The sequence below is a fragment of the Pseudorasbora parva genome, chromosome 3 (genome assembly GCF_024679245.1).
Source record: "Pseudorasbora parva isolate DD20220531a chromosome 3, ASM2467924v1, whole genome shotgun sequence".
NCBI classification, from domain to species: domain Eukaryota; kingdom Metazoa; phylum Chordata; class Actinopteri; order Cypriniformes; family Gobionidae; genus Pseudorasbora; species Pseudorasbora parva.
The window spans coordinates 31766693-31792586 of NC_090174.1; the positions used below are offsets into that span (position 1 = coordinate 31766693).

General features: G+C 40.2%; 1 long non-coding RNA gene across 1 annotated transcript; it reads left to right on the plus strand.

The window, feature by feature from the left end:
• Positions 1 to 1931: 1931 nt before the first annotated feature.
• On the plus strand, positions 1932 to 19626 carry LOC137070897 (uncharacterized). Its single transcript, XR_010904358.1, has 3 exons — positions 1932 to 2002; positions 2115 to 2226; positions 19285 to 19626. It is a non-coding gene; the product is annotated as an uncharacterized lncRNA (long non-coding RNA).
• The last annotated feature ends 6268 nt before the right edge of the window (positions 19627 to 25894 follow it).

A 25894-nucleotide genomic window follows, 5' to 3' on the forward strand; every position in this document is an offset into this window, starting at 1 on the left:
CAGGGCGCCTCAGCGGCGCAGGGAGAGCAGGGCGCCTCAGCGGCGCAGGGAGAGCAGGGCGCCTCAGCGGCGCAGGGAGAGCAGGGCGCCTCAGCGGCGCAGGCAGGGCGTTGGGGAAACTTCTCCAGTCCAGCAGTATCCACCGGCACTGGGACCACCGGAATACGATCTGCTGGCATTGGGACCACCGGAACATGATCTGCCAGAACTGGGACCACCGGAACACGATCCACCGGCACAGGGACCACCGGAACACGATCCGCCGGAACTGAGACCACCGGCACACGATCCACCGGAACTGGGACCACCGGAACTGCCTCCGGGGCTTCGGATAAAGCCCTGTGCTCCTTCCACGCATGCAGGACTGCCACCACAAAGCATCCCATCACAGCCCTCCAGGCCGTTTCCGGACTCGGGACCACCGGAACGGAGTCCACCGGCACAGGGACCACCGGAACACGATCCACCGGCACAGGGACCACCGGAACACGATCCACCGGCACAGGGACCACCGGAACATGATCCACCGGCACAGGGACCACCGGAACACGATCCACCGGCACAGGGACCACCGGAACACGATCCGCCGGCACTGGGACCATTGGAATACGATCCGCCGGCACTGGGACCACTGGAACATGATCCGCCGGCACTGGGACCACCGGAATAATATCCGCCAGCATTGGGACCACCGGAACACGATCCGCCGGCACTGGGACCACCGGCACAGGGACCACCGGCACAGGGACCACTGAAACTTGGACCACCGGAAAAGGCACGGAGGGAGACTTCCTTCTCCTCCTCCGTTTCAGGACCACTGGAACACGATCCGCCGGTACTGGGACCACCGGAATACGATCCGCCGGAATCGGGACCACCGGAACACGATCCGCCGGTACTGGGACCACCAGCATATGATCCGCCGGCACTGGGACCATGGAAGGACTGGGGCCCAGGCGGTTGATGAATTCCCAGAATCCCAGACTCCCCATACTATCCATTACCTCCGGAGAGAGGGGCATGTCGAGGCAGAGATTAAAAGCTTCCTTCCACTCTGCCTCATTGAGTCTAAAATGGTCCACCTCCCTAAAGAAACCTGCCTGCGAACTGTTGCACATCCGTCCCCTGTTGACGGATGTACCGGGAGTTCAGGTAACGCATTACCCGCAGGTTCTTCTCCCACTCCATAGGAGGATACCGGGAGAAAAAACAAAAACAAAAACGAAAACAACAAAAAAAAACAAGTCCTGCTGAGTCCTCAAGTGGTTGGATCCTTCTGTTACGTCACGGACACGAGGAAACAGGAAATTGGTGCGAGGACTCAAGTGCAGTGAGAAAATTATAATTTATTATAAAATAAAACATAAACTCAACACAAAAACCCACGAGGGGGACAAACACATAATCAGAACTGTAACATAACTCAAAAACATACCAACAGAGAAATCACGGGGAACCGGAAGACGCAGACATAACATACACAAGGATCCAACACAGACTGACAAACACAAGGAGATTATAAAGGGAACAAACAAGGCAGATAATGAGGGAGAACAGGTGGGGCAAATTAACCAATAATCAGATAACAAGGGGGAGGGAACTGACAGGGACACGAGCACATGCTCAACATAACAAAACCCACAAGTGCACACAAGACAGGACAGGCATGTGACATAAAGTCTTATCTAGTATTCCCATCTGCCATTACTTCTGTCTGGTAAGGTAAAGCTGGCCCCATCATAAATATATATATATATATATATATATATATATATATATATATATATATAGAGAGAGAGAGAGAGAGAGAGAGAGAGAGAGAGAGAGAGAGAGAGAGAGAGAGAGAGAGAGAGAGAGAGAGAGTGAGTCCTCATTAGTGTCTGCGCGGATCGGACGAATGAGGCATCTACATAATACATATCTATGATCCCGCCAGCTTGACCTTACCAGACAGAAGTAATGGCGGATGGAAATACATGGATAAGACTCGTCGGGATGTGAGGTAAAAAAAAAAACATAAATACTGTTCAGTTTCTCACAGAAACTGATCGGTTGTTTTTGTGCACGTTGCCTAAGCATGTTTTTTTTTGTTTTTTTTTGTTTTGCTCTCATAGAATTGTTACCCTAGTCACACCATTATATGACTGGCACACAGCAACGGTTGGAGTTACTCTTCATTTGTGTTACTGAAGAAACAAACACACCTACATGTTGGATGCACCGGGGGTAAGCAGATAAACATCACATTTTCATTTTTGGGTGAACTAACCCTTTAATCTCTTTAACTATCACAAAAGTCATGTCAGTCACTTTCTCATAAACATAAGTGTGCAAAAAAACAACAACCAAATAATGACTTTATTGAAAAAAATGTTCTTGTCTGTGCGGGTTTTCTATGCTGTTGGCATAGTAAATGCCTCCTATTCAAGGGGGTAATCTAGCGCTCGGAAAGCGTTCCACCCCTAGGGGCGGCCATTGCTAACCAAGCCATCACCTGCTGTTAGCATCCCATTGACTCCCATTCATTTTTGAGTCACTTTGACAGTGAATAACTTTACATCTGAGACGTTTAAAGACTCCATTTGTCCATTGTTTATTACTAAAGAAACACGACAATGTATAAAAGGCTCCATTACCTTGTATCTTACACTATCGCCCCGCAGAAGCTGTTTTTGTAAAAATAGGCTAATGATTGCGTCATAACCAACGCGACCCTGTCGCACAGTTGAGAAATTACCGTATAGACCTGAGGAGACGCTCGCAGGCAATCTTTTACTGTCTATGAGACAGTCGGGGGGACGTGGAGACATGTCCTGGAGACTAGTCTGATAAAGTCAAGGGAGAAGAATGGGGAGAAGCCCATAGTGAGCCAAAAGCAACGGGAGAAAATATTTAAACAACGTGATTCAGATTTCGCTTTCCACGTCTACTAGAAGACTCACAGCTGTCAGACAGGAGGCTCACGTCACATCTACGTCGTCAAGCTCAGTCTGAGCCTGCGCAGTTCGCTTAGCCATCAGGAAGTGAGTGCCCCTAGGTTGACTTCATTCTTTCGCCGTAGACGTCAATGGGAACGCTCCGTCCATTTCTTTTACTGTCTATGCTCCTATTCTGTTGACGTAGCTTTTGAAGCGCTAAGTCAGAATGCTGACGCTCACGTGAGCACCATGACGCATGCGTGTGATACTGACGCAGAAAGTGGCCAGTGGTGAACCGTTAAACTCACAAGTTCTGTACTGTTTACACTATCAGCAGCTTAGGAGACTGACTCAGAGAAGAGATTGTTTTATAAAGTCGTTATTTTTGTTAGGTTTTTTTAATAATGTATTTTTATGACTTAAGGCTGAACCACTGGAGTCACTAATTTAACACACTCATAGTTTTTATACCTTTCTGGGCCTTGAAAGTGCTGTCTATGATGGGGTGAGAGAGTGCTTAGATTTAAGCAAAACATATTTTTTGTTCTGAAGATGAACAGTTATACAGGTTTGGAATGACATGAGGGTAATTTTGGGGTAAAAATAACCCTTTATATTAAACCTACCAGAAGGAAGGTTTAACTTAGGTTATCATTGTGTTTCAAAGAAGATGCATGTTTTATTTGCATCCGTGGCAAATATGAACAAAAATACTATGAAATAATTTAGAAAAAACTAACCTTTTATTGAAACAATGTCAAATGTCACAAACAAAATGTCCGCACAAAGATGGCAATATCCGAAATCCTTGTCCTTGTGGACAGTTTTTGGTCCCCATGAGGAAAACATCTTATAAATCATACAGAAGGGGTTTTTTTGAGAAAGTAAAAATGCAGAATGTTTCCTGTGATGGGCAGGTTTAGGGGCAGGGGCAGTGTAGGGGGATAGAAAATACGGTTTGTACAGTATAAAAACCATTACGCCTATGGAACGTCCTCATAAAACATGGAAACGTGTGTGTGTGTGTGTGTGCGTGCGTGCGTGCGTGCCTGTGTATAAGTGTGTGTAAGTGTGTGTATGTGATTGTATAAGCGAAACTGAATGGAGATTAGTGACATTCCTCAAATGTGATAATGATTTATGAATATGAATGATGATAAAGCAGTAATCAGGGAGAATGAGATAAGCTGCATCTACCTTCACTAACAGAATGAAGGCAAGCATTGATTAGTTGGATGCAAGATACAAGGGACTATGTTATATGTCATTCTTGTTAGATGTCTGATAAATCAGGAAAATCCTTATAAACATTACTAAACCAAGATGCATTTAAGAATGTAGAAAAATGGAAGCTTGTTAAGTTAATGTATCTATTTATGGTCATGCAAAAGAAAGGAACAGAGAAATAATAAGGCAGATGCAGCATTTTTGAATTTGTTTCAGAGAAGTCATGTGAATGTGTCATGTGGTTCAACACATAGGATGCACCTGGGTTTTCTCTCTAATGAGGAAGCATCAGTTACTGAGAAACACCTATTGTTCTGCAGAGAGACATACCTGCATAAGTTTGTGGCGATCAATAACAAATAACTGTTAGTTCAATGTTTCCACCCATGTGTGCTGGCCTGTCAGCTTTCAAATTTTCAATGCTGAATCTGATCCATCACATTTTAAACATTGAAATGTCGATCTCAACCAAAAAGATTTTCTGGATCAAAACCAACCCGATTACACTGCAATGACGAGTTGCCAAATTTGTATGAATTTGTACGTATGACCAACATCAAACCCCACCCTTAAACCTACCCGTCACCGGGGTTTAGAGTTGGGTCAAAGAAATGTGTACGTATTAGCCAACTTGTAATATACATACAATTTGGTTGTGAGATAGCGTTGTCAAAACTCAACATTGTACCCCAGATAGATGACATTGATACAATGTAGTTGCAAAATGAAAAAGGTTATGTAAATATGAAGAAATGAAATGTGTGTGTGTGTGTGTGTGTGTGTGTGTGTGTGTGTGTGTGTGTGTGTGTGTGTGTGTGTGTGTGTGTGTGTGTGTGTGTGTGTGTGTGTGTGTGTGTATACTCACATAAAGGATTATTAGGAACACCTGTTTCAATTATCTAATCAACCAATCACATGGCAGTCGCTTCAATGCATTTAGGGTGTGGTCCTGGTCAAGACAATCTCCTGAACTCCAAACTGAATGTCAGAATGGGAAAGAAAGGTGATTTAAGCAATTTTGAGCGTTGCATGGTTGTTGGTGCTAGACGGGCCGGTCTGAGTATTTCACAATGTGCTCAGTTACTGGGATTTTCACGCACAACCATGTCTAGTGTTTACAAAGAATGGTGTGAAAAGGGAAAAACATCCAGTATGCGGCAATCCTGTGGGTGAAAATGCCTTGTTGATGCTAGAGGTCAGAGGAGAATGGGCCGACTGATTCAAGCTGATAGAAGAGCAACTTTGACTGAAATAACCACTCAATACAACCGAGGGATGCAGCAAAGCATTTATGAAGCCACAACACGTACAACCTTGAGGCGGATAGGCTACAACAGCAGAAGACCCCACCGAGTACCACTCATCTCCACTACAAATAGGAAAAAGAGGCTACAATTTGCACAAGCTCACCAAAATTTGACAGCTGAAGACTGGAAAAATGTTGCCTGGTCTGACGAGTCTTGATTTCTGTTGAGACATTCTGATGGTAGAGTCAGAATTTGGTGTAACCAGAATGAGGACATGGATCCATCATGCCTTGTTACCACTGTGCAGGCTGGTGGTGGTGGTGTAATGGTGTGGGGGATGTTTTCTTGGCACACTTTAGGCCCCTTAGTGCCAATTGGGCATCGTTTAAATGCCACGGCCTACCTGAGCATTGTTTCTGACCATGTCATCCCTTTATGACCACCATGTACCCATTCTCTGATGGCTACTTCTAGCAGGATAATGCAGCATGTCACAAAGCTCGAATCATTTCAAGTTGGTTTCTTAAACATGACAGAGTTCACTGAACTAAAATGACCCCCACAGTCACCAGATATCAACCCAATAGAGCATATTTGGGATGTAGTGGAACGGGAGCTTCGTGCCCTGGATGTGCATCCCACATATCTCCATCGACTGCAAGATGCTATCCTATCAATATGGGCCAACATTTCTAAAGAATGCTTTCAGCATCTTGTTGAATCAATGCCACATAGAATTAAAGCAGTTCTGAAGGCGAAAGGGGGTCAAACACAGTATTGGTATGATGTTCCTAATAATCCTTTAGGTGAGTGTATATAATTATGGAGCAGCACAATTGTTTTCAACATTAATAATAATATAGTACGTTACTCATGTCACCAAATCAGCATATTATAATGATTTATGAAGGATCGTGTGACACTGAAGACTGCAGTAATGCTATAATTCAAATTAACGATCACAGGGTCACATTTTATAATTTTTTTAAATAGAAAATTGAGAAAGATTTTTTAAAAATCATCACTGATTTATGTTGAACAGATTTATATGATTTAATCGTGTTAATTTTAAGCACTTTTATCAGTGTGGATAATGTAACCAATTACTGTATGATAACAATATAGTTCCTCATAACGAAAAGAAAATGTGCTCCTAATTATAACAATGAATAATGAGGGAAAGAAAGCAGACGTTCAATACCTTAACTTTAGTCTCCTGTTTGTCTCTCAGCAGAAAGCTGAAGTTCTGCTACATTGGCCAAAGATCTTACATTGAGACAATCAGCAAGACACAGTTCTCTAGCTTCAGGTCTGACATCACCAGAGGACTTAAGTCACTCAGGATCTTGTTACTGCACTGACAAGACAGATCCCAGTCTGAGACAGATCTTCTAGGCTGAGCCAAGGCCTGAGGAGTAAAGCTACAGTTTCTCGCTAGCTATCTAAATCATCATGGCAAGAGGTGCCATGATCCCTAGGTGTTTCCAGGAGGCTGAAGTGTCAATCACAGCTGGTCAAAACGGTCAGGTGTGAGACCAACGCAAGGCCGATGGATGGGAAACAAAATCATCATGACAGCTTTACAGTGTCAGCAGTCACATTTTGCCAAAAGCAACATTCATACAGAATGTTCTTGTGTGGCGTTTAGAAATGGTTTGCTGTGGCGGGTAGAGTGTAGGACTAGTTCTGATGACAGTTTTTGGAGCTAGATGTTTAATAGATATAGCATATACAAAACCAGTGTTAGCAGAAATAGTTTTCTGCAACTAAACCCTTCTGACCAGGGCCAGCACATAATGCATGGTTTATTTCACTGAAGGAATTTTTTTGTTGTTGTTGTTGGCCATGTATGACATCAGCCGCCATCAAAAGTTTGCTAAACAGTGCACAAAATGAACACTCAAGCAGTAACCGCATTATTGCAAGCACTCAACTGCCAATGTCTGCATTTCAGCATATCATTTAGGACAGACATCATATAACATAATTTATATAATAAACCAATGCCATACATGGCACAGTGATTGTGACTGAAGCTTAAGGCAACTGTCTTATCAGTCATTAATTATAGTTAATTTTTTTGTTGCAGACAGGCTTTCAAGGCATTTGCATCATGTTATTTTATATTGAGTAAATCCATCTGTTTACCTTTTACTTATGTTTTCATACTTAATACATTTATTTCAACTTTTAAAAAGTTTAAAGTTTAAGGACCTGATCTAATGTACTTTGAATGCAATTAGTCACTTTGGATAAAAGCATCTTCCAAATGCATAAATATAAATGTAAATCATAAGAAAAGGAAGGTCTCTTCTGATATGACTCTCTTCAAATCAATCTTTTGGAAAAGAGGCCTGAAACCCTATTAACTCTAGCTGTAACATGTTCTGCAAGACTGACAGCAGTACGTGTGGTGCCGACTACTAATTAAAGAGAGCGCCAGACAAATGCACAGAAATAGAGAAGGGAGGAAGAAAGTGATGAGAACTGTAGACTGAAAAAAGAGAGAAGGTTATAGAGATGTCAGTAGATCCAGAGTCCAGAAAGAAAAAAACTGTGAAAGAGAGACACTGTAACCAGCTGTATAGTGCTCAGACTAACTGCATGACTGAGTGTGATACTATACATTAATGATGTTTAAGTTCGTATTGAGTAACTTACTTTTCAAAGACAGCCAGTAACTTTTTTTAGTTTTACTTTGACTATATATATTACAAAGCGCAGCACATTACTTATGGGTAAAAATATGTAATTGTGGTTGTGGCCACATTGTAATAATTATTTCCCTTGTTTTAGTTCAATCAAAATGAAGGAACGAAGTAGTACAATGTGGCCACAATCTACTAAATCAAGGGAACAAATTATTATATTGTGCGCATGATTTACCAAAAGAGAGAACAAATTGTGGACACAATAAATAAATTTAACACAAAATTAAATGAAATTTGAAATTTAATACTTTTAATACATATATATATATAATCCTTTAGGTTAGTAAGTAAGTATATATATATATATATATATATATATATATATATATATATATACTCACCTAAAGGATTATTAGGAACACCATACTGCTACTGTGTTTGACCCCCTTTCGCCTTCAGAACAACCTTAATTCTATGTGCCATTGATTCAACAAGGTGCTGAAAGCATTCTTTAGAAATGTTGGCCCATATTGTTAGGATCATAGACATCATATAGATAGACGCCCTATCGAGCGCTACTGCCTATTGGCACGGTCGAGCCGTGGAGCCGCCATCTTGAACCGGTCGCCAGCTCCACTGAGTGTAACTTGTTTGCCAGGCGCAGTGAGCTGTCAGCGCATTTAATTAATCACATCTCACTGAATACCTAACCGATTTTAACGCGGGTTTTTTTGCTGCAAAGGTCATTAATGTAGCTATGATACAGGACACATGGTTCAGCGTATTTTAATATTCTTAAGCCATATTCGGATGGTAATTGTTTCTCGTGGGGTCGTAAGGTATTTTTCGGATGCATTTTTAAGATCTAAAGCCTACACTTTTATTACTAAAATGCTGGAAAGTATTTACAAGAATAATCTTTCATCACCACTTAAAAGAGAAAGAGAAAAAAAAAACACTTAAACATTTGAAATGAGCCGTTATTTCCGCTCATTTTTAAAATTACTTTTTTTTTAAACAAGACTTTTAAATAAAATAATAATGTCTTATTGTTAAATATGATTTTTTTAATTCTTTTTATTCCAAGCATATGACATTTTTACAGCAGACAATCATTTGAATTACCACGTGAGCAGTGTTTCCCAGGTGCGGAGGATCACTCGCCCCTCCACCGGGAATATATCGCCATCCGAATAGACTAGTTTTATCACTGAAGTTGCATGCAAATGTATTTTACAGACGTCCACATGAGAAACAACTACCGTCCGAATAGGGCTATAGTGGGCTTAACAGTTACATAATATTCTGATATAAGATATTAAGTGTCCAGATGTCCAAAATCAAAATATGTGATATAGGATATACGGGGATTTATAAAACCACACAATATATATATATGATAAAGAAGCAGAAACAGAGAGTTGAAGTAAAATAAGATATTTTAATAAGTTGAAACAATTTATAATGATTTGACACACACACACACACACACACACACACACACACACACACACACACACACACACACACACACACACACACACACACACACACATATAATATTCTGATAAAGTTCCGGCATCAGCCTTTGTGATTGGGATTGTTCTGTTCGCCTTCATCTGCAACACAACGACAGTTATTATGCCCGGTCAGCAATGCATGTATTAACTTCAGATTGGATTGTGTTGGTACTAATAGGCACATAATGTTACCAAACGCTAAAAGTAAGTTTCGTGCATCTAACAAGTGCTTTCTAACATCTTTTTGATCTGAATAACTTAAGTTATGTGGAAAACACTTGAGTTGAGGGAGATACATAGCTTAGCTAACATTAGCTAGCTACGATTTCAGTACAGTACTATCAAAGATCCTTGCTCCTTCTCAATTATCTGGATTTAAGGACAAAATACAACCAATAGTACGATGGCAAAGTTAAATCTTACTTGTGAAAAGTAATCCCGCGAGCCCTACCTGCGATGGTTCGCCGATTAGAACAGGAAAATGCTGCACGGTGCTCTGGCATCTTAACTGCTGCTATGCAACGAAACTAGGAGTACGACCGGTTCAAAATGGCCGCCGCAAATCTCGGCGCCCAGCAGCCAATAGGGCGTCTACCTATATGATGTCTATGGTTAGGATAGCATCTTGCAGTCGATGGAGATATGTGGCATCCATATCCAGGGCACGAAGCTCCTGTTCCACCACATCTCCCACACCATTACACCACCACCAGCAGCCTGCACAGTGGTAACAAGGCATGATGGATCCATGTTCTCATTCTGTTTACGCCAAATTCTGACTCAACCATCTGAATGTCTCAACATAAATCGAGACTCATCAGACCAGGCAACATTTTTCCAGTCTTCAACTGTCCAATATCGGTGAGCTTGTGCAAATTGTAGCCTCTTTTTCCTATTTGTAGTGGAGATGAGTGGTACTCGGTGGGGTTTTCTGCTGTTGTAGCCCATCCGCCTCAATGTTGTGCGTGTTGTGGCTTCACAAATGCTTTGCTGCATCCCTCGGTTGTAACGAGTGGTTATTTCAGTCAAAGTTGCTCTTCTATCAGCTTGAATCAGTCGGCCCATTCTCCTCTGACCTCTAGCATCAACAAGGCATTTTCGCCCACAGGGCTGCCGCATACTGGATGTTTTTGGATTCTTTGTAAACACTGGAAATGGTTTTGCGTGAAAATCCCAGTAACTGAGCAGATTGTGAAATACTCAGACTGGCCTATCTGGCACCAGCAACCATGCCACGCTCAAAATTGCTTAAATCACCTTTCTTTCCCATTCTGACATTCAGTTTGGAGTTCAGGAGATTGTCTTGACCAGGACCACACCCTAAATGCATTGAAGCAACTGCCATGTGATTGGTTGATTAGATAATTGCATTAATGAGATACATCTGTACAACTGTAATTTTTTTTGTGAAAAATCAACAACAAGTTGATGATCATGAAGTGGAATGAAATTGATTGGACATTTTTAAACTTTTTTTCAAAGCAAAATCGGAAAAAATGGGCGTGCAAAATTATTCGGCCCCCTTAAGTTAATACTTTGTAGCTCCACCTTTTGCTGCGATTACAGCTGTAAGTCGTTTGGAGTATGTCTCTATCAGTTTTGCACATCGAGAGACTGATATTTTTGCCCATTCCTCCTTGCAGAACAGCTCGAGCTCAGTGAGTTGGATGGAGAGCGTTTGTGAACAGCAGTTTTCAGTTCTTTCCACAGATTCTCGATTGGATTCAGGTCTGGACTTTGACTTGGCCATTCTAACACCTGGATATGTTTATTTTTGAACCATTCCATTGTAGATTTTGCTTTATGTTTTGGATCATTATCTTGTTGGAGGACAAATCTCCATCCCAGTCTCAGGTCTTTTGCAGACTCCATCAGGTTTTCTTCCAGAATGGTCCTGTATTTGGCTCCATCCATCTTCCCATCAATTTTACAATCTTCCCTGTCCCTGCTGAAGAAAGGCAGGCCCAAATCATGATGCTGCCACCACCACCATGTTTGACAGTGGGGATGGTGTGTTCAGGTTGATGAGCTGTGTTGCTTTTACACCAAACATAACATTTTGCATTGTTGCCAAAAAGTTCAATTTTGGTTTTATCTGACCAGAGCAACTTCTTCCACATGTTTGGTGTGTCTCCCAGGTGGCTTGTGGCAAACTTTAAATGACACTTTTTATGGATATCTTTAAGAAATGGCTTTCTTCTTGCCACTCTTCCATAAAGGCCAGATTTGTGCAGTATACGACTGATTGTTGTCCTATGGACAGAGTCTCCCACCTCAGCTGTAGATCTCTGCAGTTCATCCAGAGTGATCATGGGCCTCTTGGCTGCATCTCTGATCAGTCTTCTTCTTGTATGAGCTGAAAGTTTAGAGGGACGGCCAGGTCTTGGTAGATTTGCAGTGGTCTGATACTCCTTCCGTTTCAATATTATCACTTACACAGTGCTCCTTGGGATGTTTAAAGCTTGGGAAATCTTTTTGTATCCATATCCGGCTTTAAACTTCTCCCCAACAGTATCTTGGACCTGCCTGGTGTGTTCCTTGTTCTTCATGATGCTCTCTGCGCTTTAAACGGACCTCTGAGACTATCAATCAATCAATCAATCAATCAACTTTATTTATATAGCGCTTTTACAATCACGATTGTGTCAAAGCAGCTTCACAGTGTCAAACAGGATAATATTGCGACAAAATTAGATTTGGCTGTACAGTCGTACTGGAGAAAACAGTGATGTTATCAGCTTATTTTAATTTATCATATAGCGACAATGTTGGCAGATCAGTATTATAGTTTATAGAATTAAATAAGACCTAATTCATATATTTTATTTGTATAATAAGTTGAATAACTTTAATCATATTTTTAGTGTCCCCAACTGAGCAAGCCAAGCCAAAGGCGACAGTGGCAAGGAACCAAAACTCCATCGGGGCATGATGGAGAAAAATAAACCTTGGGAGAAACCAGACTCAGTTGGGGTGCCAGTTCTCCTCTGGCCTATTAACACACCGTGTAAGATTATTATTCTGGCAACCTTACAGGTCGGAAATCATATTAGATCGGATTATTCAAAATTTTCAGGGTATCACGGAAGAGACAGATTTATTTAGGATGGGGCGTCAATTACACAAGAGTATGAATACATGAAAGATCGGAATTATTGCGCCGAAGACGGGTTTTGAGCATGTCGTGCCAGTGAGGCAAATTCGGAGGAGACACCATTTGGCACGGCTCAGCAGACACTCCAGGATGCGTTGGTCATGTCCAGGCAGGTCCACCATCCGATCCGGACAGGGCCCAGATCCGGGATAAACCTCGGGATAAACAGAGAGACTAACATTAGTGTAGATGTCACTCTTTTTATGATGTAACGAGTACATCAGGTGTTATGGGAAGTGTTCCCGGTTCCGGCTGACCTAGTTAATGCAGCCTAACAATCAGTCAATTGAACTGAATAATGAAAGTTAAAAATGTTCTATGTGTATGCCATAGTAAAGAGATGTGTTTTTAGTCTAGATTTAAACTGACAGAGTGTGTCTGCTTCCCGAACAATGCTAGGAAGACTATTCCACAATTTAGGAGCTAAATAGGAAAATGATCGACCGCCTGCAGTTGATTTAGATATTCTAGGTATTATCAACTGGCCAGAGTTTTGAGACCGCAATCGACGTGATGGGGTATAATGCGTTAAGAGCTCGCTTAAGTACCGGGGAGCTAAACTATTTAGTGCTTTGTAAGTAATAAGCAAGATTTTAAAATGTATGCGATGTTTAATAGGGAGCCAGTGCAGTGTTGACAGAACTGGACTAATATGATCATACTTCCTGGTTCTAGTAAGAACTCTAGCTGCTGCATTTTGGACTAGCTGGAGTTTGTTTATTAAGCGAGCAGGGCAACCACCCAGTAGAGCATTACAATAATCTAGCCTTGAGCTCATGAACGCATGTACTAACTGTTCAGCATTTTGCATTGAAAGCATGTGCCGTAATTTAGATATATTTTTAAGATGATAGAATGCGGTTTTACAGATGCTAGAAACGTGGCTTTCAAATGAAAGATTGGTATCAAAGAGCTCACTGACGGCGAGGGCTTGACAGAGCAGTCATCAAGTGTTAGACAGTATTCTCGGTTACTACTTGTGGAGCTTTTCTGTCCAATAATTAAAAATTCAGTTTTATCTGAATTAAGTTGCAGAAAATTACTATTCATCCAATTTTTTATATCAGCTATGCATTCTGTTAATCTTGTGAATTGGTAGGTTTCATCAGGGCGTGAGGAAATATAGAGCTGAGTATCGTCAGCATAACAATGAAAACTAACGCCATGCTTCTTAATGATATCTCCCAGTGGTAGCATATACAGGGTGAAAAGCAACGGTCCTAACACTGAGCCTTGCGGTACCCCAGACTGAACTTGTGATCGGTGTGACATCTCTTCATTTACTGCTACAAACTGATAACGGTCAGATAAGTACGATTTAAACCATGCCAAAGCAGTTCCACTAACGCCAACATAATTTTCGATTCTATTCAGAAGAATATTGTGATCGATAGTATCAAATGCAGCGCTAAGATCGAGTAACACTAATAGAGAGATACAACCACGATCAGATGATAAGAGTAAATCATTTGTAACTCTAATTAGAGCAGTCTCAGTGCTATGATACGGTCTAAATCCTGACTGGAAATCCTCACATATACCATTTCTTTCTAAAAAAGAACATAATTGTGAAGACACGGCCTTTTCTAGTATTTTTGATAGAAACAGTAGATTCGAGATTGGCCTGTAATTGACTAATTCTTTAGGATCAAGTTGCGTTTTTTTAATAAGTGGTTTAATTATAGCCAACTTAAACGTTTTCGGTACATATCCTAATGTCAAAGATGAATTAATGATATTAAGCAGAGGATCTATGACCTCTGGAAGTATCTCTTTTAATAGCCTAGTCGGTATAGGGTCAAGCATACATGTTGTTGATTTTGATGATTTTACAAGTTTAGCCAGTTCTTCTCCTCCTATAGCAGTGAATGAGTGTAATTTTTCCTCAGTGACCCTGCAGTGCTCTGTCTGAAGTGATACTGTAATAGACGGCTGCATGGTTATAATTTTATTCCTAATATTATCAATCTTACTAGTAAAGAAGTTCATAAAGTCATTACTGCTGTGTTGTTTACAAACATCAGAAGCTGAAGCTTTATTTTTTGATAATTTAGCCACTGTATCGAATAAATACTTAGGGTTGTGTTTGTTTTCTTCTAAAAGAGATGAGAAATAAGCAGATCTAGCAGTTTTTATGGCCTTTCTGTATGCAATCATGCTCTCTTTCCACAAATTGCGAAAAACCTCTAGTTTTGTTTTCTTCCAGCTGCGCTCCATTTTTCTGGCTGCTGTTTTAAGGGCCCGAGTGTGCTCGTTGTACCACGGCGTTGGATTATTTGCTTTAATCTTCTTTAAGCGCCGGGGAGCAACTATGTCTAAAGTGCTAGTAAGGAGAGAGTCAATAGTTTCGGTTGCAGCATCAAGTTCATCTTGGCTATCTGTAATGCTGAGGAGATGGAACTGATGAGGAAGATTATGTACAAAGCAATCTTTAGTCGCAGCGGTTATCGTCCTGCCATATTTGAAGCGAGGGGATGGCTTTGCAGCCTTAGGTAAATTAAGTATACATGATATTAGGTAATGATCTGAGATGTCATCGCTCTGCTGCAGAATTTTAACAGTATCAACATTTATTCCATGTGACATTATTAGATCTAAAGTATGATTAAGGCGATGAGTGGGTCCCGATACGTGTTGTCTAACTCCAATAGAGTTTAGAATGTCTCTAAATGCCAATCCCAATGCGTCTTTTTCATTGTCTACGTGGATATTAAAATCCCCAACAATTAGTACTTTATCTACAGCTAATACTAACTCCGATACAAAACCAGCAAATTCTTTGATAAAGTCTGTATTGTGCCCTGGTGGCCTGTATACAGTAGCCAACACAAATGTCAGAAGGGATTTATCATTTACACTACACAGTGTTACATAAAGCACCAAAACTTCAAAGGAATTATATTTGAAACTAGACTTCTGAGTAATACTGAAAATATTATTATAAATTACAGCCACACCTCCCCCTTTACCTTTCAGACGTGGCTCATGTTTGTAACAATAATCTCGGGGGGTGCACTCATTTAAAGTAATGTAATCATCAGGTTTTAGCCAGGTTTCTGTCAAACACAGCACATCTAAGTTATGATCTATAATCATATCATTGACAACAAGCGTTTTTGGCAAAAGGGATCGAATATTCAGCAACCCAAGCTTTATCAATTGTTCATCCGTATTATATCTGTTGTTTATTTGTTGGACATCAATTAAATTTTTACTGTTGAATGGTTTTGATGTTTTTTTGTATTTACTAATTCGGGGAACAGACACAGTCTCTATGTGATAATATCTAGGTGAAAGAGTCTCTATGTGCTGGGATTTAGCTGACTTTGGTGACGTGAGACAGCTAGCAGACGGTTGGTTTAGCCAGTTTGTCTGCTTCCTGACCTGGGCCCCAGTGAGTCAAGGTTTAGCTCTAAGACTATGTGCCAAATTACTAGAGAGAAGAGCAGCACCAGCCCAGGAGGGATGAATGCCGTCCATCTTCAACAGGTCAGGTCTGCCCCAAAAACTTTTCCAATTGTCTATGAACCCTATGTTATTTCGCAGACACCACTTAGACAACCAGCCATTGAGTGATGATAATCTGCTAACTATTTCATCACTCCTTTTCGCGGGGAGAGGACCAGAGAAATATACGGCTTTTGACATCGTACTTGCGAGTATCACAGCGAGTATCACAGTGCAGGTGCATTTATATGGAGACTTGATTACACACAGGTGGATTCTATTTATCATCATTAGTCATTTAGGTCAACACTGGATCATTCAGAGATCCTCACTGAACTTCTGGAGAGAGTTTGCTGCACTGAAAATAAAGGGGCCGAATAATTTTGCACGCCCAATTTTTCAATTTTTTATTTGACACAATCATGTTCCACTTCATGATTGTGTCCCACTTGTTGTTGATTCTTCACAAAAAATTATAGATTTATATCTTTATGTTTGAAGCCTGAAATGTGGCAAAAGGTCGCAAAGTTCAAGAGGGCCGAATACTTTTGCAAGGCACTATATATATATATATATATATATATATATATATATATATATATATATATATGTGTGTGTGTGTGTGTGTGTGTGTGTGTGTGTATGTATATGTATATGTATATGTATATATATGTAGTTTCATTTGAATTTGCAAACTAACGCCTCAGTATGCATAATTACAATATGAATATTCATATTATAGCCAGGTTTCGGAAATCAGTCCCTATCAGCATTGAGTGGCAATTCCTAATTCTAGGCAAAATTTGGTTCAATCTTCAGCAACACAACAAATTATACAATTTGTTTTGAATAAATTACAGTTGAATGAATGCCTTAATGACTCACTCATCAAGCATCCAAAATTGCATACTTCCCTACTATAGTAAACGAAAGTAGTATGTTTTGTCAGAAGTTGTCCGAATTCACATTACTCATAAAAGAGTAGGCAAAAAATCCCCAGATTAACCACTACTTTCAGGGAGATTCTAAAGTGTTTTATACAATGGAATATTTACTATCCCGTGAGGCCACAGGAGAAGATTTGTAAACGTTGTTCACATGATAATGACAGCATGGCGAATATAGTATGTCTGGATTACATTCAAACATTCATATTATATAGAACAGTTTTTTTTTAGCAACAATGAATTTTTTACTTTAATTACTTATTCAAAATATGCACCTACTCGAGAGTAGGATTTCAGACCCAGCCAATGACACTTGTTTTATTATTCTATGCATCACTGTATTTGAACAAATCGGTTGAGTGAATAAATTAATGCCTCATTTATAAAGATATTGGTCGCCACCTAGTGGTTTATTGATGTAACCTGCATAGTTACTGAAAAATCCTCACCACTGTGGGTGGGCGGGTGGTATGATTATCTGTTTGGGTGGGTTTCCGACTAGCTGGGTCCCATCACTTCTCAATGTGGGCCTCAGAGAGACAGAGCTGACAGAGTGATGCAGAGAGCCTGTCCCTGCTAATGGCTGCTCCATTCTCCATCATTATCCCCATCATTAGGAAATTAGGGGGACAGAAGGTATTTACTGTAAACCTGCCACCTCCCCAGAAGAGATAAATAGAAACTGATAAATGTGACTCTACTGACGTCGCCCGTCGATTAACCTTCCAATTACCCAACTCCAGCATATGCACATTTAATAATCATTAATACTTGATTATTGGTACTGATCTCTGATTGTCGCTGGTGGGTGTACGTGTACAGTTTCGCTGAGAGACACAATAAAATCTCTGTTTTTTTATCTGGAAGATTCGGTGAGGCTGGTGTGTTGTTTCACGGAGAGTGGCGATTCAGCACAAGGGCAAAGATCTTGTCGGTTTTAGAGGGAGCATTACATCAACGTGCAGTCTCAGCATTTGCTTTACCTTTGTACTTTATATTTGACCTCTTAATGAGACAGAGCTGGGGGCAATGAGAAACACTGGCCACACACACATATACATACAGAAATCACACTGACGTGTCCTTGAATAAATGGATTTATACACGGCGCTAGATATTCAATCATACTCGCGTCTTTCCCGGCATCGGAACAACGCTAACATAATGAGATGTTTCATTGCACGTGAGAATAAGTTGATGATTACTTACGCCTCTATGAGTTTGCAATCGAATAATCAGGAAGCAGATCAAGATGCTCTCAATGGATACATCTGATTGATGCAAATTTGCAAACAAACACTTTAAGATGCATAATCACCGCACCTGTTTAATGAAATAATGCTTAGCGGTGATTATGTTCATATTATGGCTACGATTCGAAAAGCGGCCCTGTCTGGGTTTACCATTGAGTGCCAGATCCAAATTCTAATTCGTTCCTGTATCGAAGGAAGGGAAGATCTGCCCGAACAAATTAGATAACAGAAGAGTCATTTTATAATAACAAACAAAAACAGGCTTTGCATTGGATGCCGCAATTAGGAGAGCCCTAATGATGGTAATTTAAGTTTTCATTCTGATCCCTCTAGTGACAGACAGAGTCTATCAATTACTGCATTAAACCACAGAGCAGCTGCAGCTGCAGTCGCCCAAATTGTTGTCTAAACTGCTGTCGTCTCCTTCCTTTCCGTCTGCCTTAATTGCAGTTCAAGCAGTTCATCATAATCTATTTGCACACAGCCAGTTATTCCTCTTTCTAGGAAGGGGAGGTTGGAGGTTTCAGTCATTAGCGTGCTATCCGTCAGGTAGCAATGCTGCAAATGAGGTAGAAGGATGTCAAGATAAGCGTGACACTTCCTGGGACAGTTAATGTGTGCATATCTACAAAAAGAATCTGCAATAAAAGTCAAAAATGATTTGCTAATAAGATGCTTTGCTGTTTAGCATTAGCCCGCGTAAGCTGGATTGTTTACAGTCGCATTAACATCTTGCCAGGGCCACGTTCACCATGCCGACTGGGGCTAAATCGTGTGAAATCTCAAACCATGGTCTAACTGTGACAGACAAAAAAAAAAAAAGCAGGCGCTAGCTGCCAAACACTGCTTAAACATGGCCTTTTCCCTCATTTCAAGCCACAGCTTCTGCCTTTTGTACAAGCACTGATCTGTTGTTGCAGGGTTATCAAGTAACAGATTTCTGAAGCCTGTATTTGACTCAAGGGCTTTCTCCCTACGACTTCCTTCCCGAAACGCTCCGGCCCAGTAGACCATGAAGCTCTCAAAAATTCAAGCATGTCCAAAAGTTTCCAAAGGAGCAGATGAAGGTAGCCGGGGAGAGGATCAGCTGGCCTGCGGTTTTCTTCTGCGTGCCAGACCGTGGGATTGGCTGCAGGGCTGGGGGGCCATCTTGACTGGCTGGCAGGCAAGAGGCTTGAACAGTTTGCTTGTGAAGAGCTGTGGAAAAAGAGGGAGAAGTGTGTGGGTGTTTATGTGTCCAGATCTGCTGGATTGGCGAGCCGCAAAACGAGACAAAGCAAATGTTTGCATGTGTGTTTGACAGTGCTTATGATACTTTGAATATAGCTGATTTCAATTTGAAATGTTCTGTGCAGTATGCAGCCTCTTATAATGCCACAAGTGTTATAATGTTTAATCTGATGCAAATCTAATTTCTTGTATTTTTCTCTTCGTTAATTGTAATATTAAAGCTGAATAAATATGTAACCAATTAAATCACTCCATCAACTATCTATTAAAGCATAAATTAAACCTTTGTAAAAAGGTGTGTGCGTGCGTGCGTGCATGCGTGTGTGTGTGCTGGTGCATGTATGCACGGTCCTGACAAAACCTATGTTATGGGAACAAAATGTCCACACAAGGGTGGCAATATACAAAATGTTGTTGTGGATATTTGTTGGTCCCCATTAGGAAAACAGCTTATAAATCATACTAAGTTATGTTTTTTTAAATGTACAAATGGTTTAGGGGTATAGGGTTAGGGGAAAGGGGAAAGAATATACAGGATAAAAATCATTATGTCTATATGGAATATACCCATAAAAAATGAAACCGTGTGTGTGTGTGTGTGTGTGTGTGTGTGTGTGTGTGTGTGTGTGTGTGTGTGTGTGTGTGTGTGTGTGTGTGTGTGTGTGTGTGTGTGTGTGTGTGTGTGTGTGTGTGTGTGTGTGTGTGTGTGTGTGTGTGTGTGTGTGTGTGTGTGTGTGTGTGTGTGCGTGCTTATTTTGTGAAATAAAAAGCGAAAAATGGCATGGGTATGACATAGGTAGACTACAAGGAGAGGGTGAAATATGAGGACATTACTCATGTCCCCACTTTTCAAAATGCTTCTAAATCATACAGAAGGAGTTTTTTTGAGAAAGTAAAAATGCAGAATGTTTCCTGTGATGTGCAGGTTTAGGGGCAGGGGCAGGGGAAGTGAAAGGGGATAGAAAATACGCTTTGTACAGTATAAAAACCATTAGGTCTATGGAATGTCCCCACATTTCACAAAAACAAACCAACTGTGTGTGTGTGTGTGTGCGTGTGTGCGCGCTAGTGAGCTTGAGTCTCAGATGGTCAAGCACTGCCGGAGGAGAGATTGTCAGTCTGTGGACTGAAGCAGCTTGCCAGAATAGCAAGTGCAAGCTTTAGGCTGTAAGTGGGGACATGGCTTGGGCGAAATGTTAAACCAAGGTCCTTTGTGTTATTGCTGACACTGAATTTCATCCCTCACCCTGGAGGTACAGGCTATGATTGGTAAAACATGGTCTAAACATCCCAGCAATATGTAACACAGACACTCAAGAAAGAGTCAGTGTTCAGCTTTATACAACAGCTACTGTATTATCTTCACATCTCGTGTGCGTCGTGTTTCAAAATTTTATTTAAATACTTTTTTGCATTTCACTTCTGATGAGTTTTCATTTCTTTACAGTGCACAAGACATGTCCTTACTTAACCTTTACCAACCCAGCTGTCAAAATTACTGTCAAAACAGAAAATGTTTAGATGAAGGCAAAACAAGTATATCTTACAGTAACTTGCAATAGTTTCCTTATTTTATATTTAACTCATATCTAATCTGCCAACTTTTGTTTACGTGCAAACAATATGTTTTAAGAGCCACCATGTTCACGACACCACCTGAATTATGTAAAGTGTAACATAGAACAACGAGTTGAATAACAGTGGTTTATGCATTTTGGGCTTCCTTTGTCTAAAGGCTATTTATGCAGTGAAAACTCTGCTATGTGTGATTGTTCTTCTTGCCCTTGTGGAAGCTCTACAGACTGAGAGCCTACTAGCTGCTGGGGCCCAAGATGTTTTCAAATCTCCTCTGTTCATGTCTTGCTGAGGGTGGCCATCTGTTTTTTCATCTCCTGGTGAAACTGAATCTGTATGCTCTCTCTCTCAGTGTTTGTCTCTCTCTTTTTAATTTCTCGCTGTCTTTCAGGTTATGAGGACATTGTTAGCACACAGCTTCTCACAGCTATCATGGCTGATAAAGCTATTCTCTTTATTTTTCGTTTTATCTGCCTTTGGTTGCATGGGACATTTTAAAAAAAATACATAAAGTTAATATATGAGAACTTTTTTTATGTAAAACACTAAATATATCCATGCTAGTTTCAATAGCTTAAATGCTATTGCAGATTCTGTTTCCTTTTTTAATCATCTCAAATCGGTCTTTTGTTTTTATGTATGTTTACTTACAAGAATATGTCATGTTTCAAATGTTCAAATGTGTTATTAGTTTGAAGAATTTGTAAAAGAATTGTATAATCAGATTCTCTATTCTCTTATATGACCTAATAAATCAGCATATACTAGATATCTGATGAACCTGAGAACATTATGAGCTTGTCATCCCTCACAAAACTCCCTTTTCCACATGAGAAGATTAAGCGTCAGGGGTTGTCCACTTGAAATGTTCGACCTGGAAAGTCAATTAATTACTATTCAAATTAATCAGGACATTAAAAAGCAAAAGCAGGGTCACAGTCAGGTGCTTCTTTCAGTAAATGTGCTGATTCCAATACTAATACATGAAAGGGTGACTTCAGCCATAGATCAAGGTAATTGCTGTATTAGGCAGCAAATTGGAGCTAGAATAACCAGATGCAAAGGAGATGGCCATATCCTACTTGTGTGATGGTTATTCTAAGTTCAAGGAGAGTTCAAGCATAGAGGAGATAATCACAGAGGGTCAAGTGCATTGAGACACAGAAGAAATTATCTTTTGCAAATACATGATTTTCTAAAGGGAATCATTTTCTTTGTGCTTATGGCAGTTCATACCTCATTTGATTTTCCATAAGTCTTTATTTTCCCTTCTCTATTACAGACAGCTTTCTATAGCATGGGTTAATGTGTTTCCATTTTAGCATGCGGAATTTCCATCCATATGTGAGCTGTAATATAAATATATATTCATTGAGAGCATGCTTGTGTCTGCATGCAGTTTGGTGTCACTTTACCAGAAAACATGTTAAACATTATATTTAATATGGTCAAAAGCCATGAGATTTTCACACACAACCATTTCTAGGGTTTACAAAGAATGGTGTGAAAAGGGAAACACATCCAGTATGCGGCAGTCCTGTGCGCCAAACTGCCTTGTTGATGCTAGAGGTCAGAGGAGAATGGGCCGACTGATTCAAGCTGATAGAAGAGCAACTTTGACTGAAATAACCACTCGTTACAACCGAGGTATACAACAAAGCATTTTTGAAGTCATAACACACACAACCTTGAGGCGGGTGGGCTACAACAGCAGAAGAACCCACAGGGTACCACTCCACAATAGGAAAAAGAGGCTACAATTTGCACAAGCTCACCAAAATTGGACAGTTGAACACTGGAAAAATGTTGCCTGGTCTTATGAGTCTCGATTTCTGTTGAGACATTCAGATGGTAGAGTCAGAATTTCGTGTAAACAGAATGAGAACATGGATTCATTATTGTGGTGGTGGTGTAATGGTGTGAGGGACCGTGACCTACCTGAGCATTGTTTCTGACCATGTCATCCCTTTATGAACACCATGTACCCATCCTCTGATTGCTACTTCCAGCAGAATAATGCACCATGTCACAAAGCTCGAATCATTTCAAATTGGTTTCTTGAACATGACAATGAGTTCACTGTACTAAAATGCCCCCCACAGTCATCAGATCCAACCCAATAGAGCATCTTTGGGATGTGGTGGAACGGGAGCTTCGTGCCCGGGACGTGCATCCCACAAATCTCCATCAACTGCAAGATGCTATCCTATCAATATGGGCCAACATTTCTAAAGAATGCTTTCAGCACCTTGTTGAATCAATGCCACATAGAATTAAAGCAGTTCTGAAGGCGAAAGGGGGTCAAACACAGTATTGGTATGGTGTTCCTAATAATCCTTTTGGCCTCTTAAGGGTATAATAGTACACAGATCTAGTTTTGAAGTCACTGTTTGGTATGGGTTCGGTATAGCAGTTTTACAAAATTGCTTTTTATTTATTTTTATTAAACAGTGGTTTACTGGGGAAAATATGTGTCTGTCGTTAAATGAATTCAGTTATAACTAAAAGTTGCTTAAAGACAATTCTGTAAACTATACTGGGAGTCCTTACTTGCACATTGCTATAATATTAAAGGACAGAGGCCAAACTATTAGCCTAAATTCATTTGCTATTTATTTTTAGATATAATAATCAACACTTAAATAACACATTTTATGCAAACATGTAAATGCTGCATAAAGCAGGTTTTGCGTGAACTTCTAAATTATGTTAATTATAAAATTGTTTTTTTTTTTTCTCCAATTGTTTGTTGAAATATAATAATTTATACACACTATATGTCCCTTTCATGACAGATTTATTTAAAGGTGTTATGAACTGTTTAAAAAAAAAATTATACTGTTGTCTGGGGTCAACTATTGACGTTTCCATGTTTTTTACATCCAAAAACATCATAATCAATAAGTAATGGCTATTTTCTTCACTGGTTTTGATGGGTGTGCCGCACTGAAGAGTTGGAAGTATACGCCAACGGCAAGGATTGGATAATATTTGCATATTTAATGAGCTTCAGCTCCCCTGTCAGTTCACGTGAGGAATAGTTTTGAAAGCGGCCACCTGAATGATTCTCTCACAAGGCTCGCAAAACGTCTTTATCAAACAATCTCAATGAATTATCTCTCATCCGCACACGATTGATTGGAATATAATTGTTTTACTTGGGCTGCCTGATCAGTGGATATAAGCGCGAACCACACACACACATGCCCTTCAAATATCAAGTCAAGAGAGTGAACAACGCACATCAAAAAAATGAATGCTATTTCACTATTTAAGATTCGCCGACCTGCCTATGGGCGTTCATTTTGGTAGCCCGTCTGGAAAACACACAGCCCAGGGACATTAGGCTTTGCGAGCCCTGGCACATACATGTCCGAAGACAAATAAAGGATTCTCCACCATGTGACAGGACAGCGTGCTAAGACATGTTTTGTTAGACACATACATATAATCAGAACGATCTGTAACAATGCAATACTATCACATATAAAAAAAAAAAACATGTTTTACTTACAAAACGTGCAGCACCATTCTTGTCGGATCCAAAGGCACAGCACCTGAGACTGAGACTTGTTTACAAACACTTGCACTGTGAAATAAAGCGAACACACATGCAATGTCTTCCCCACGTGAGCTGGATCTTTATTAAAAATAAAGTTCAACCACACATTCCTAGTATTAGGATCCGAAGGATGCAGCGACTGTGTTCTTCTAGGAATAGCGCAATCTTCGGCATGTTCATTGCTGCTGGCCAGTGTGATCTGAACAGCTCCATGAGTCAGTGGACGGGGCTACTGAATTAGGCGTGCTTATTATTCTGTAGAGGCGGTGTTTCACCACACGATGACGTCAAGGTGAGGCATATTCTGAGATCGATCGTTTTCTGGGCCTGGTGTCAATAAGAGCTTTTCTTTGACTAACAAGGAAGATTTCAGCTCTGAAACTTACAGGATATTTTTAAATTGCCATGACCTTTTATAAATCAAAATCTCAAGGGAAAGATGATTTCACAATTCATCACCCCTGTAAACACACACAATCTCTCTAGTGAACTAACACCTGTGGACACGGAATGACTTCTGAGGTAAATGTAAGGCTGTGACACAAGCAGATTTTTTTGTATTTCAGCGGTTGAAACAGTAATTGAGCGATTACACAATATATGATGTGTCAGTAGTTTGTAATGTATCCTCAACATACCATAAGATATTAATTCATGTTTACTCTTTAGGAAAAGATAATCACGTTTACTCCGTGCCGCCACTTGAACTGACGTGCCTACAGTGATCAGTCACGTCACATTAAAGAGCGTCAAACATTTATCATTTGAATTTCGAGATGAAATGGACTGACTACTTAAAAAGTCAGTGTGGGAATGCTCTGCGCTTAAAACAAGCAGACTGTTAACTTAACTGTTAAAGATTGTAACCGTTCGTTAGCCTACACAAGTGCACAGCCATCGTACCGGAAAAGCCCTGTACCTCAACAGTTTGGTGCGAATACGTACCGTTAGCTTACACCCCTTATATATATATATATATATATATATATATATATATATATATATATATATATATATATATATATATATATATATATATATATATATATATATATATATATATATATATAAGGGGTGTAGGCTAACGGTTTTGAAACATTTTGAAAAATAACATTTTGACAAACTAGATCTTATTTCATATCACATTGACATTCATATCAAAG